This window comes from Tamandua tetradactyla, chromosome 9 (assembly GCF_023851605.1).
Source record: "Tamandua tetradactyla isolate mTamTet1 chromosome 9, mTamTet1.pri, whole genome shotgun sequence".
NCBI classification, from domain to species: Eukaryota; Metazoa; Chordata; class Mammalia; order Pilosa; family Myrmecophagidae; genus Tamandua; species Tamandua tetradactyla.
The window spans coordinates 107,006,392-107,018,809 of NC_135335.1; the positions used below are offsets into that span (position 1 = coordinate 107,006,392).

General features: G+C 39.2%; 1 protein-coding gene across 13 annotated transcripts in view; it reads right to left on the reverse strand.

Annotated features, from left to right (window-relative positions):
* PDE4D (phosphodiesterase 4D) overlaps positions 1-12,418 on the reverse strand; it is a 1,724,553-nt gene that overhangs the window by 1,123,766 nt on the left and 588,369 nt on the right. The gene's annotated exons all lie outside the window — the stretch shown is intronic.

Consider the following 12,418-nt stretch of genomic DNA (forward strand, 5'->3'; position numbering starts at 1 on the left):
GCCGGCAAGCCTCTCCTGTGGAGTTCGTCCAGACCCTCCATCGGAGTCATCAGCTTCACAGCCTGCCCTATGGATTTTGGACTCTCTGTTTCCATGGTTGCATGAGACACTTTTATAAATTTTATATTTGCAATATTTCCTGTTGATTCTCTTTCTCTAGAGAATCCTAACTAAATACATGTATATAGCATGTTTCCATTTTATAGGCAGCAAACAAGAAGCCAAAAGGTACAGCAATTAGCCCTAACCCACACCACTAATAAAAGACAAATCTATGTCTGGTTGGCTATAAGATCATTCTCTGTGGGGGACTGTTGCATGGCTAGTCCCCAATGTGTGCCATCTCTTGGTATTCCTACCCTTATGTAGTCCCTTCCCATGATGGCAGTGTCTTAGCCCCAAGACTTGCTTTGTCCAATGCAACCACAGCAAACATGATGCAAGGAAAGACTTAAGTGCTTGCACACTGGGCAGGTCTTGTCTTTTGAAAACATTTGCTCTTGGAAACCAAACACTATTTAAAAGTCTGACCAATCTAAATCCATCATGCGGCAAAGAAAGCCATGCTCATCAGATGGCTGAGCACAGCAATACCAGCTATGTGAGTAAAGCTTTCTTGGACCTTCCTGCTCCAACCAACTACTGAACAAAGCAGCCAAGAGTGTGAACTCATCATTACTACATGGAGCAGAAGAGTACTCTCTCAAGGAAGTCCTGCCCATGAAAAGTAATAGTGTTATTTTAAGCTGTAGAGTCCAACCCACAACATCTGGCTTGGAAAATGAAATTATTTCTCATTCTCTACTTTTCCAAATGGCAAAAGATCCTCAGAATAAGAAATGGTCATAGGATAAAGATCAAATCTAGAAGGGATTATAGGGCCTCAGGATGAATATTAAATGAAGAACATCGCTGTGATCTATCTCTTAAAACCTATGTAAGACCCCATTCAGCTAGATAAAAGAGCTTCTAAGAATCTTAAAGGTGTTGTTCCATAGCATTTTAACTCTCAATCTAAAGCAGAAAAGTACTATCTTTGTAAAGAGATTTGTGGGAGCAGATTTCACCTATTGGAATGGAATACAATTGGATACATGAGAAAACCACAAAGTTAGTAAAGGAGGTGAACCATCTGGGACCAAAATGAAAAGAGGACTCTGTGCCTCCAAATTTTTATTGGCATAAAAAAGGTTGAGAAAGCTGTTCAACCATATTTCTTATGGAAAGAGAGTGATTACTTAAAGGATAGAGCCAAGAGCCTCTGAGAGCAATGGAATAGAAAACCACATCCAGAGAGCAGCCTTTGGAGCCTATTTAAGAAATACTCTTTGCCCCAGATTTGAGGTAATTAGCACACATTTGGATTTCAGATGATTACTATGTCTTTCTCAATTCTCTCCTTTTGAATGGCCACGTGTATTACAATTATTGTATGTTGAGTGTAGGGGTACCGAGAACTTACAATTTTAGTTATGCCTCTGGATCAAGAGAGCTGTACATGAAGAGCTGCTTCTTCGGATGGACCTGATCTAGACAATAACCTTCTGGATCGTGAACCTAAACCTGAAGCAGTAATATGATGAGGTTTTCAGGAGAAGAACATGAATTGCTATATTCAGAAGGAGGACTGTGATAGCTGGTCTAAAAAGAGGCCCCCAACTCTTCTCCTCCGTGTACAAAAATGCTGCTCCTCACACCAAGAAGGAGATTCTATTTTCCTTCTCCTTGACTATGAGCTAGACCTTGATCAATAGAATGCAACAGAATTGATGACATGCTGGGACATCAGGCCTTAAGAGATCTGAGATATTCTACATCCTCTCTTTGGGGAGCCAGCCACCATGCTGTAAAGAAGCTTGGGCGAGACTACTGAAATGTGAACACACATGAAGAGAGAATGAAGGACCGCCTGAGGCACACACATGTGAGTGAAGCTGCTTGGCCTTACCTAACCTAGCACCGGCTGAATAAAGCCAAGTTGATGCCACATGGGGCAGAAAACTCACCCAACCCATCAAATATCTGACTCAATGAACTGTAAGAAAAAAAAATTATTCTCCTTTAAGCCAAAGTTTGGGGTTTGTTGCACAGCATTTGGTAAATTAAAACATTCTTTTTTTCCCCAGCCACTCTCTCTCCCATGCTAGGCAAAAGTTTCAACTTTCTCAAAGGTTTAGCTCTAAGGGCAGCCTAAAGGCAGCCCTGTAACTGAGAATTTGCCAACCTCCAATCAGTGAAGCCCCAATTTCATTCAAACCAATTATTTGGGATCATGTTTGTCTACATATAATGACCATTTAGGGGTTCTTAATACATAGAGCAGCAATTTGATCATTTTATAGCATCAGCCTTGATTTAAGGGTCTATTTATAAAAATAGAACAGGGACAAAACTAAGAAAAGATGCTCAAAGGGAGAAGGGAAGCGCTGCCCTCCTACACAAAGCCCCATCATCCCCTACAGTCCCGAAATCACAATGAATTCAGGAATGGAGTCAGTGGAATGCAAGAAGGGCTGCTGCAGGTGTCACTGAGTCACTGGATGACATGCAACAAAGATAATTGGACACAGCTTTACAGCCCAAGAGAACAGTGTTAGTAAATGGGCACATCCACAGAAGCTTTTGAGAATCCAAGAATAATGAGGTCAATTAAATCCTGCCTATCACTGTTCAAGGAAAATGTCATACCGCAGCTACACTGAGACCTAGGATCAGGGCACAGGAAGTGCTATAACATGTGACAAATAACAAAAATGGATGCAGAATGCTGTGCAAAGCTGCTCAGAATAAGGATTTGCTATAAATTTGTGCATGTGACCCATCTGTCAATGTGAGAAAACAAACCACATTTGAGGGTAGTTTATTTATGTGAAGAGTGCAAATCATATGCCATCATTAACATACTGAATAGGGGCTGAAGCCAAATTTCAAGTCAATTTTCTGAGGCTCTTTTATAGGTGCAAGAGTACTAAATACATCAAGCATGGTGATTAACTATTCTGTCAGCCTAAACCTTATTCTCCCCATGCCCAAAGAAAGAAAAGTAAACTGTCTTTAATGTGTTCTGGTGCTGCATCATTTCAAATCCATTATTAAAAAGCATATATTAGCAGTGAATAGCGCCTATTTTGCATAATTAATAAGATGAAACTTCCCTCTCCTCTATGCTGGGAGCTGATTTAATGGTTGCTGTTGTCCAGCTGTGGTTTTTGCCAAAGATTGCAGTTTAGGTGTTTAAAGTTGGGATAAAGCAGCTCGAAAACTCATCATTGATTTAGGCAGATTTATTCCCCCTAAAAACAACTCCTTTTCCAAACTGGCTTAACTCAGAAGGTGGCATAAATTGGTTTCTCCATATGGACCCTCAGTCATCCCCACCTTCTTCTAAGATGCCCTATAATCATGTGAATAACAGTAAAACCGCAGAGGTTATTGAATTCCTACAATGTGACAAACACAGTAGAAGGAGACATAGGACATTGCTTGAAAAAATGAAGAGGGCCTAGACTCAAGAATTTTATAATCTTTTAGACAAGACCTTCAAAGGCCTTCTTCTTTTTTTTTTTTTAACTTTTTTTTTTATTGTACAATATAACATATATACAAAGCAAAGAAAGAAAAAAGCAGTAGTTTTCAAAGCACTCTTCAACAAGTAGTTACAGGACAGATCGTAGAGTTTGTCATGGGCTACCAAACCATCACCTCAGATTTTTCCTTCTAGCTGCTCCAGTATAAAGGAGGCTAGAGGGTTTAAATATCTTTTTATCATCACAGTCGACTTTTTCTCCTTCTTTTTTTGTGAAAAATAACATATATACAAAAAGGCTATAGACTTCAAAGCACAGCACCACAATTAGTTGTAGAACATATTTCAGACTTTGACATGGGTTACAATTTCACAATTTTAGGCTTTTACTTCTAGCTGCTCTAAGATACTGGAGACTAAAAGAGATATCAATTTAATGATCAGCATTCATATTCATTTGTTAAATCCTGTCTTCTATGTATAACTCCACCATCACCTTTAATCTTTCCAGCCCTCTCTTTAGGGGTGTTTGAGCTATGTTAATTCTAAATTTTTGATATTGGAAGGGTCTGTCACTAATATGGTGTAGGGAGATAGAACTACCTGATGTTCTGGAGAGGCTGGGCTAGGTTTCAGGACTTATCTTGACCAGGGACCCATCTGGAAGTTGTAGGTTTCTGGAAAGGTACTCTAGTGCATGGAACCCTGTGGACTCTTATATATTGCCCTAGGTATTCTTTAGGATTGGCTAGAATGGTTTAGGTTGGGGGTTGGCAAGTTATAATAGATAGCAAGGTCTACCTGAAGCTTGTATAAGAGCAACCTCCAGAGTATATATGAACTCTCTCGGCCACTGATACTTTACCATTACATTTCTTTTCCCCCTTTTGTTCAGGATGGAATTGTTGATCCCACAGTGCCAGGGCCATACTCATCCTGGGGAATCCTTTCCCATGAAAAAGACTTCTTTTAATCATAATCCAATGTAAAAATTAAAAGCACAAACCAAATATGGCTGAACATTTGACATACTTGCCTCTTTGTCATAAAGACAGAGATATCAGTGAAGAACCTGAGAGCAGCCCAGCTCTGTCTCTGCCTAAGCAGTCACGGTTTCCCTTGACACTCCAATATCTTCCTTCTTGGCCTGTGCTCCAGATTTTGGCTATGGATGCAAAGCCCACAGACTCCACTACAAATTCATGTTCCTTTGTCTATGCTGGCTCCTCACTGATATTTGGTAATTTCTTTATTCCCCCTTAGTTGACTCCCTATTATAGCCTACAGTGCTTATTCCAATTCATTCCCTTCTCCTTTGACTCCTCTTCTATTTCCCTGGTCCTCTTAGTTGGAAAGTACTTCTTTGGGTGCCAAGTTTTAACCATTAAATTGCCATATCTTCCCTCTTTTCTATTTCAAAATACATTCCTGGTATCTTCACCTCTTTCCTCTCTCTTCTTATACTGATTTCCTTAACACACCATATCATCCCACCTATGAGTGATTCTGGGACATTAATGTACCACCAAATGCCTCTTTCTCTCTAGCACAGAGTATGACTTAGTGGTTAAAAAGCAAGGCCTGTGGAGCTTAGCCTCTAGGCTAAAGTCATGACACCATCACCTGTTTGTGTGACCTTGGGCAAGTTGCTTCAACTTTTCCATGCCTTAGTTTCATCATCTGAAATATGGATAAAGAGAGCAGTGCTTTTCTCATAGGTGTGGTAACAGGATTAAATCAGTTAAAATATTTAGACTGCCGCCTGACACATAGTAAGCAGGCAAATATTGTTTATACTCTTACTACCTTCAATGCTTGCTAATTTCTTCCCCTGCCTCAACTATTTTCTTAATTTCTCCATGACCTTAGGTATCTAGCAATTTTTCTTTATTATTTCAACACCAAATTCTTTTGAAAGGTGCGGTTTGAAGGGATGTATGCCCTCTAGAAAAGCCATGTTTTAATCAAAATCCCATTTCATAAAAGTAGAATAATCCCTGTTTAATACTGTATGTTTGAAACTGTGATTGGATCATCTCCCTGGATGATGTGATTTAGTCAAGAGTGGTTGTTAAACTGGATTAGGTGACGACATGTCTCCATCCATTTGGGTGGGTCTTGATTGGTTTACTGGTCCTATAAAACAGGAAACATTTCAGAGGGAGATTGAGAGAGAGCAGAGAATGCTGCAGCACCATGAAGCAGAGAGTCCACCAGCCAGCGACCTTTGGAGATGAAGAAGGAAAATGCCTCCTGAGGAGCTTCATGGAACAGGAAGCCAGGAGAGAAAGCTAGCAGATGATGCCGTGTTTGCCATATGCCCTTCCAGATGAGAGAGGAACCCTGACTGTGTTCGCCATGTGCCTTCTCACTTGAGAGAGAGACCCTGAACTTCATCAGCCTTCTTGAACCAAGCTATCTCTCCCTGGATGCCTTTGATTGGACCTCTCTATGGACTTGTTTTAATTGGGACATTTTCTTGGCCTTAGAACTGTAAATCAGAAACTTATTAAATTCCCCTTTTTAAAAGCCATTCCATTTCTGGTATACTGCATTCCAGCAGCTAGCAAACTAGAACAAAAGGGTAGTTTATATTTGCTGCTGGACTTGCTTATTGCTGACTCATTAACTCTTGGTAATGTCAGCTGTACTCCCCACACCAGTACTTTCCCAGGCTTCAGCTCCAAAGGTCTATTTCTTACCTTCCTTCATTTCTCCACTGACTACTGCTTTCTTTTTTAAACATTTCTTCCCAACTGGCCTGCATTACACTGGATGCTCCTGACTTCCTACCTGTCAAACTTCTTTCTCCTCTGATTCCTTTCCTTTCCTCCCCCTAGATGAAGGGATTTCCCTGATGCAGTGAGCCAAAGGATATTTACAACCACAGGGTGAACATGGCCAATAATTTCTATTGCATTGGATTTGGCTAAGGTGCCATTAGGGGCAGGCAGAATCCTAACATTCCAGGTCAACCAATATGATCTTTTTAAGCCCCCAGAGTAGAAACTATTCACCTGCAGTGAGTAATTGGAAAATGTGGTACTTTCGAGTTGCTGGTGAACCAGGTTCACTAGCAGTACATTCAGAAATCAAAGTGAGGGCAGGCCATGGTGGCTCAGCAGGCAAAGTTTCTCACCTGCCATGCTGGAGACTGGGGTTCGAGTCCTGGTGCCTAAAACCCCAGTGTCTGCCCATGCGAAATAAAACAAAATATCAAAGTGAGTTGATGCACTGCTGGGATCACAGATAGCACTAAGGACTGGCCTATAGGACTAGGACTTCTGTGGCAGTGCATCTCTCTTTCTTTTTTTTTTAAAGAATATTTTTCTTTACAGACCAGTGTTGTTATTTCATTTTTGATTGAACACACGCACACACACACACACACACACACATCCACTGGCTCCCATAAATTGGTTCAACTTCCTGTCGTCAACGTACTTGAAATGTCCTGTTTACAACCATGAAACTGTGAAACCGTTTCCCATTGACGTTAATCTAAAAATAGCATCAAGTCAAGGAATTCTGATTTTAGAGAACTGCGAGTCTCTACTTGCTGTTTCAAAAATGAGTTTATTTAAATATTCTGTTTCCAATTGGCATGCGGATAGGGGGTTACGAACAACTGTGTTTGCAGTAAGAGCTTGTGTACAGTGAAAATACAAAAGATAACAAAGGAAATTCAGAACAACCTCAAGGCATCAGGTGATCACAGGGAATGTGATGCCTCAGATCCCCACTGTCCCCAATTATATCTTAGGAACTTAAGGAAAGCACTGCAGTTGGCTACAAATTTGTTAAGTATAATTCAGATGCTCATTTACTTTTATTTTAATTTTAATCACTATGGAGAGGCAAATGTCCCTGATTTGATGGCCATTGAGTAGAAAAACCCTGAAGTAGCTCCATGAAAACAGCACACTGAATATGTAATTTTTAAATCAATTTTGAAAACATTTTGAAAATTTTCAAAAGATGACAAAGAAAGGAAGAGATCTTGGGGAACAACAGTGTTGTAAAAGCACCATCAAGCAAGCAGAGAAAAAATGTTTGATGCATCAACAATAGTTTCAGAATCATTGTACAAGGTGGAGCTGCTGAGACAGGGGTGGTTTGACAGAGTCCTGAACAGCAGATTAGGTTAATCTGTTTTGATTCAAAAGGAGATGGTAGAAATAAGAAAGTGTGTCTTTAGAGGGCAAAGCATCATTGAATCATGAGGAAAATGACGATAAATTATATTTTTACCTAATATTGGGACAAAGACACATATATAAATATTGTAACTACCATATTGGCTTGCTACCCTTATAATGTAGTCTGTGAAAATATGTTAGTTGGTAAAGTATTTGAAGATAGAAGTGGTGAAGAAATTTTCAACAACATATGAGCATTTTATTAGCATGATGGTGAACTGAAAAAATGTTGGAATCAAATTTATGTTAAATAATCTGTGTTAAGCAAACCTGTGGAAGCACTAGTATACATCAATATCTTATGCTCCTGACTACTCCAGCAACTGATGATTTTATTTATTCATTCAAAAATATTGTTGAGTTGATATCCAACAATGTTAGATCTATGCTAGATCCTGGAAATTCGACACAGAATAAGGCACACAGTCTTATTCTTACGGTGTTTACATTCACCAAGAGACTGTACTGGAGAGTTTTTTCTGATTTTTCTCAGTGTGTTCAATGACTTAATGAGAAAGGAAAATGTGTAAAATGCAGCATTTTTAATATTCATTGTTTTAGATGCAATTGTATTATAATGGGAATCGACTTAGTAAGCTTATGTAACTCCCTCCATGCTTTCTTCCAAAACAAAAATTAGCATTCATGGTTAGAATTTTCTAATTCAGCTATAAATTAGTTTATTTCCATGGGATAATAAAACCATCACAATAATGCAAAAAACAAACAAACAAATTATGAGTTGATTTATTGTATAGCAAATTGTGGTGCACATGGGATCATTTATTTAGAAGATTTTTTTTTTCCAGAAGTGGAACACTTTCATACAATGACTCTATTGCAAGGTAAAAATTATGATAGCTTTTCTAGAATGTAATAAAATTGTAATATGAAACAGAACTTTGAGAGTTGAATGAAGATATCAGAATGTGAAGAATTTGAGACTCAAGCCATGAACAGGTGACACAAATTATAGTATTGGTCACAAAAGAGAGATCATTATTTACATCTCTCTACTGGAAATGTCCTAAATGAATATTTCCTTGGGAACACACACACACACACCCCTCTAAACCAAACAAGTACAAGAAAACAAAAACAAAATGAACCAATGGATCATAGGCTCTTATTAGTCTACCATAACCCAAGTAGACAAGTGAATCAACTGAAGTTTTTGACAAAGATAGCCTGACAACATGGCACCATCACATCACATGGTGATTCTGGCCTTCTCTTCACAGGGATTCCTCTTACACAGCTCATAATGTCTTTAAAAATTATTTCTTTTGTATCCATATATACTGGTGAGTTTGGTTCCTAAGAATAAGATTGCACTGAGACAGAGAAGAAAATACAGAGATGCTGGTTCCGATGTATGTGCTTAACTTTCTTTAGTTCAGTCCAATTATATACAGGTCATGATCTCAGTGAAGAAAATATAGGGGCTTATCTTTGAATCATCATTTTCCCTCAATACTTACATCCAATCCATCAGCCATCCTTATTAGCTTTGGTTCCCCTCCACCCCGCTTTTTTTTGGCTCCATGCAACTCAATTTCCAAGCAACCAGAATAATCGTTTGAAAACCTAAATCAGATCGTTTAATCCCCTTGTTTGATAAAGTCCTCAAGCATTTGCTGTTTTATCTAAAATAAAATCTACTTCTTAACATGGTCAGCTGGGCCATTGCTCATTCCTTCAACCTATCCTGGATCATGCTTCCCAAGCCATCTTTCTGTTGCCCAGAGAAGTTTCCTCCTACCTCAAGACCTTCACACTTGCGATTGTTTCCTATCCAGGTGGCTTGTCCCCAGGATCTCAGCAGGGCTGTACCCTCCTTGTTATTCAGGAATGCTTCCAGAAGTCATTTCTTCAGGGAATTTCTTTGACCACATTCCTACACTCTCCTGACTCCTCACCATTCCTGATTCCATCTCTCTGTTTTACTTTCATCATGGCATTTAGTGTCTGAATGACTTTATGATTTCTTTAATTGCTTGCTTACTGCCTGTCCCTACTCACAAGACTGTACGCTCCATGAGGGCAAGGCCTTTGATTACTTCAGTCACAGTCATGTCCTCATTTACTGGAGTGGTGTGGCACACACTGAGCACTCAGTCAAGATTTGTTGATCAAATAAATGAATCTCAAAACAGCAGCACCTTGATCATTAAACCAACGAGTCGAGGAGAGATTTGAATATGATTAGGTCACAGAGTCGAATGAAAATTTACTCTGATTTGAAATACAAAGAAATTGTACCCTTTTGACAATGCCTGTGCTAAAATAACCTGTTTTTTAAAAACGTGGTCTCACCTGTTCTTCTGCATATGTGAGTGAGGTGGAAAAGTCTGTGGAATTCTGCTCTATGTTCCATCCCTGATCAAACCATGTCTTCTCCCGCCCTCAACTATCATTCACATCTAAGCAAAGGGCCCCAAATATGCTCGTATCCTATTTGCTAAATGATTCCAGTACAGACACCTCAACCTTTATCCACCCAAATGTACCATCTTGCCTCTGGAGCCTGATCCTCTTCCTAGGTTCCTTAACAGTCAAGGATGGTAGCTTTTGAGTTCTCTTGGCCTCTTTCCTCTTCCTTACTCTTAACACACACTTTGCAAAATTCTTCAAATCTATCCTTTTGCTTCTATGGCTACTGCCCAGGGTCAGATGTCCCTCACTGCTTGCATGAACTGTTATTTAATATTTCTAATTAACTTAATAATTCCCTCCCTCCAATCCACTTTCCTAAATCAGAGCTGTATTCATTTTAGTCCCCACCTCAAAACTTTCAGTGATTACTGCTAACTGCCAACAAATCCCATTTCTTAGCATAAAAATTCACATACCCCATGAAATGCCCCTGATTGGTATTTCTAGTTTATAACCTTCAACCATCCCCTTTTCTCCCACAATTCTTTGCTTTAAGAACCCTGAATGACTCAACATCTTACAAACAGCCTCTGATTTTTTTCACCTCTGCTCTTTGTTCCCAATATTATCTGTTCCCATGACCCCTGCATTCTGGGTACCCAATACACACTGATTTACTGCATAAATAAATCACCTCCTCTCTTTCAAGGCCAAGTCAATGGCAACTTCTCCATGAAATCTTCCCCATGAATTCCTCCAATCAGATAACTTGCTCACTCTGAGCATCATTGTGCTTGACAGTTCTATTTCAGATATTTATCACACTCTGCTTTCTAGTAAAACTGGTTGAGTACGTATCTGTTCTCTCACCAAATTGAAAGTTTCTCTATGGCTAGGACTATTGTTTGCATATTAAAATTCTTCTGTAGCACTAATTGAGTGGACTTAAAGAGATCATTGGATTTAGGATGAGGGCAAAGTGTTTGTGGCTGTGATGATGGTGCAGGAAATGGCATGGTAGGAGACGTAGTTGTGTGTGTGATGGTGCTGGATGGAATTCCCAGCAGGATCCCCACTGATGTCAAAACTTCTCATACTTTACATTTTCCATTTTTGAGTACTTAAAATTTCCAGTCAATACGGTGGTGCTCTCAGGCCTTAAGTGCAGTTTATATAATCAGCCTAATCATCACCATTAAGGCATGAAGGGTTTGGTTGAGGTACTGGGTAGGAGTCAAGAGCAATTGATGGAATGAATTCCCATGTCCTGAAGACTTATACACACAAACTTTAACCCAATAACTGTGACCCAAACACTGCTGAAAGAATTGATTAATATCCATTAGTAGAGACGAGAACTATAAACCAGATACTTCCAGAAGAATAGTTACTTCTTGTGCTGGTTTGAAACTGTTGTGTACCCCAGAAAATCCATGTTCTTTTCCTAATCCAGTCTTGTGGGGAGCCATGTAGTTTTTAATGCTGAGTCAACTTGTAGGGTGGAAACCCTTTGATTAGGTTGTTTCTGTGGAATATAACACACCAATTGTGGATGTGAACTTTTGATTAGATGGAGATATGACTCTACCTATTCAAGGTGGGTCTTAATTAGTTAACTGGAGTCCTTTAAAAGGGGAAACATTTGGAGAAAACAGTTACTTCAAAACTGACACAGATACTTAGAAAACCACTGGCATCAGTAGCTGGAAGCAGTGCAACCAGCCACAAGGACCGGCAGATACAGCCACATGCCTTCCTATGTGACAGATGTTGGCCTTGCTTGAGCCAAAATATCTTTCTTTGGATGCCTCAGTTTGGACATTTTTAGGGCCTTAGAACTGTAAACTTACAACTTGATAAATTCCCTTTTGAAAGGCCTTTCCATTTCTGGTATATTGCATTCTGGACGCTTTAACAAACCAATACACTCCTATAATCAGATGAAAAAAATCTGCTCACATTCTGGAGTCAAGATAAGTCAAATCTTAACCAGCAACATACATAAACCCATTCCACAATTGTATTTTATCTATAGATAGCTAATACAGCATCTTAAAGTCTAATGCTTTTGTTGAAAATGCATATAGAATAATATAGAACGTGAAAATGCAATTGACAACTGAGACCCTTCACATTCTATTTCTGACAGAGAGAATGTTTTCTTCCATTTAGAAGTAGATATATTCCTTGATAGGTTTAGCATCTTCTGAAATTTATTTAGGAGATAGGTAAGGAGGATACAATCCATGATTAAAGAAACTGCTTTGCTCAACAGACACCAGAAGAAAGCTTTTGACTTAACAAACATTAATTATGA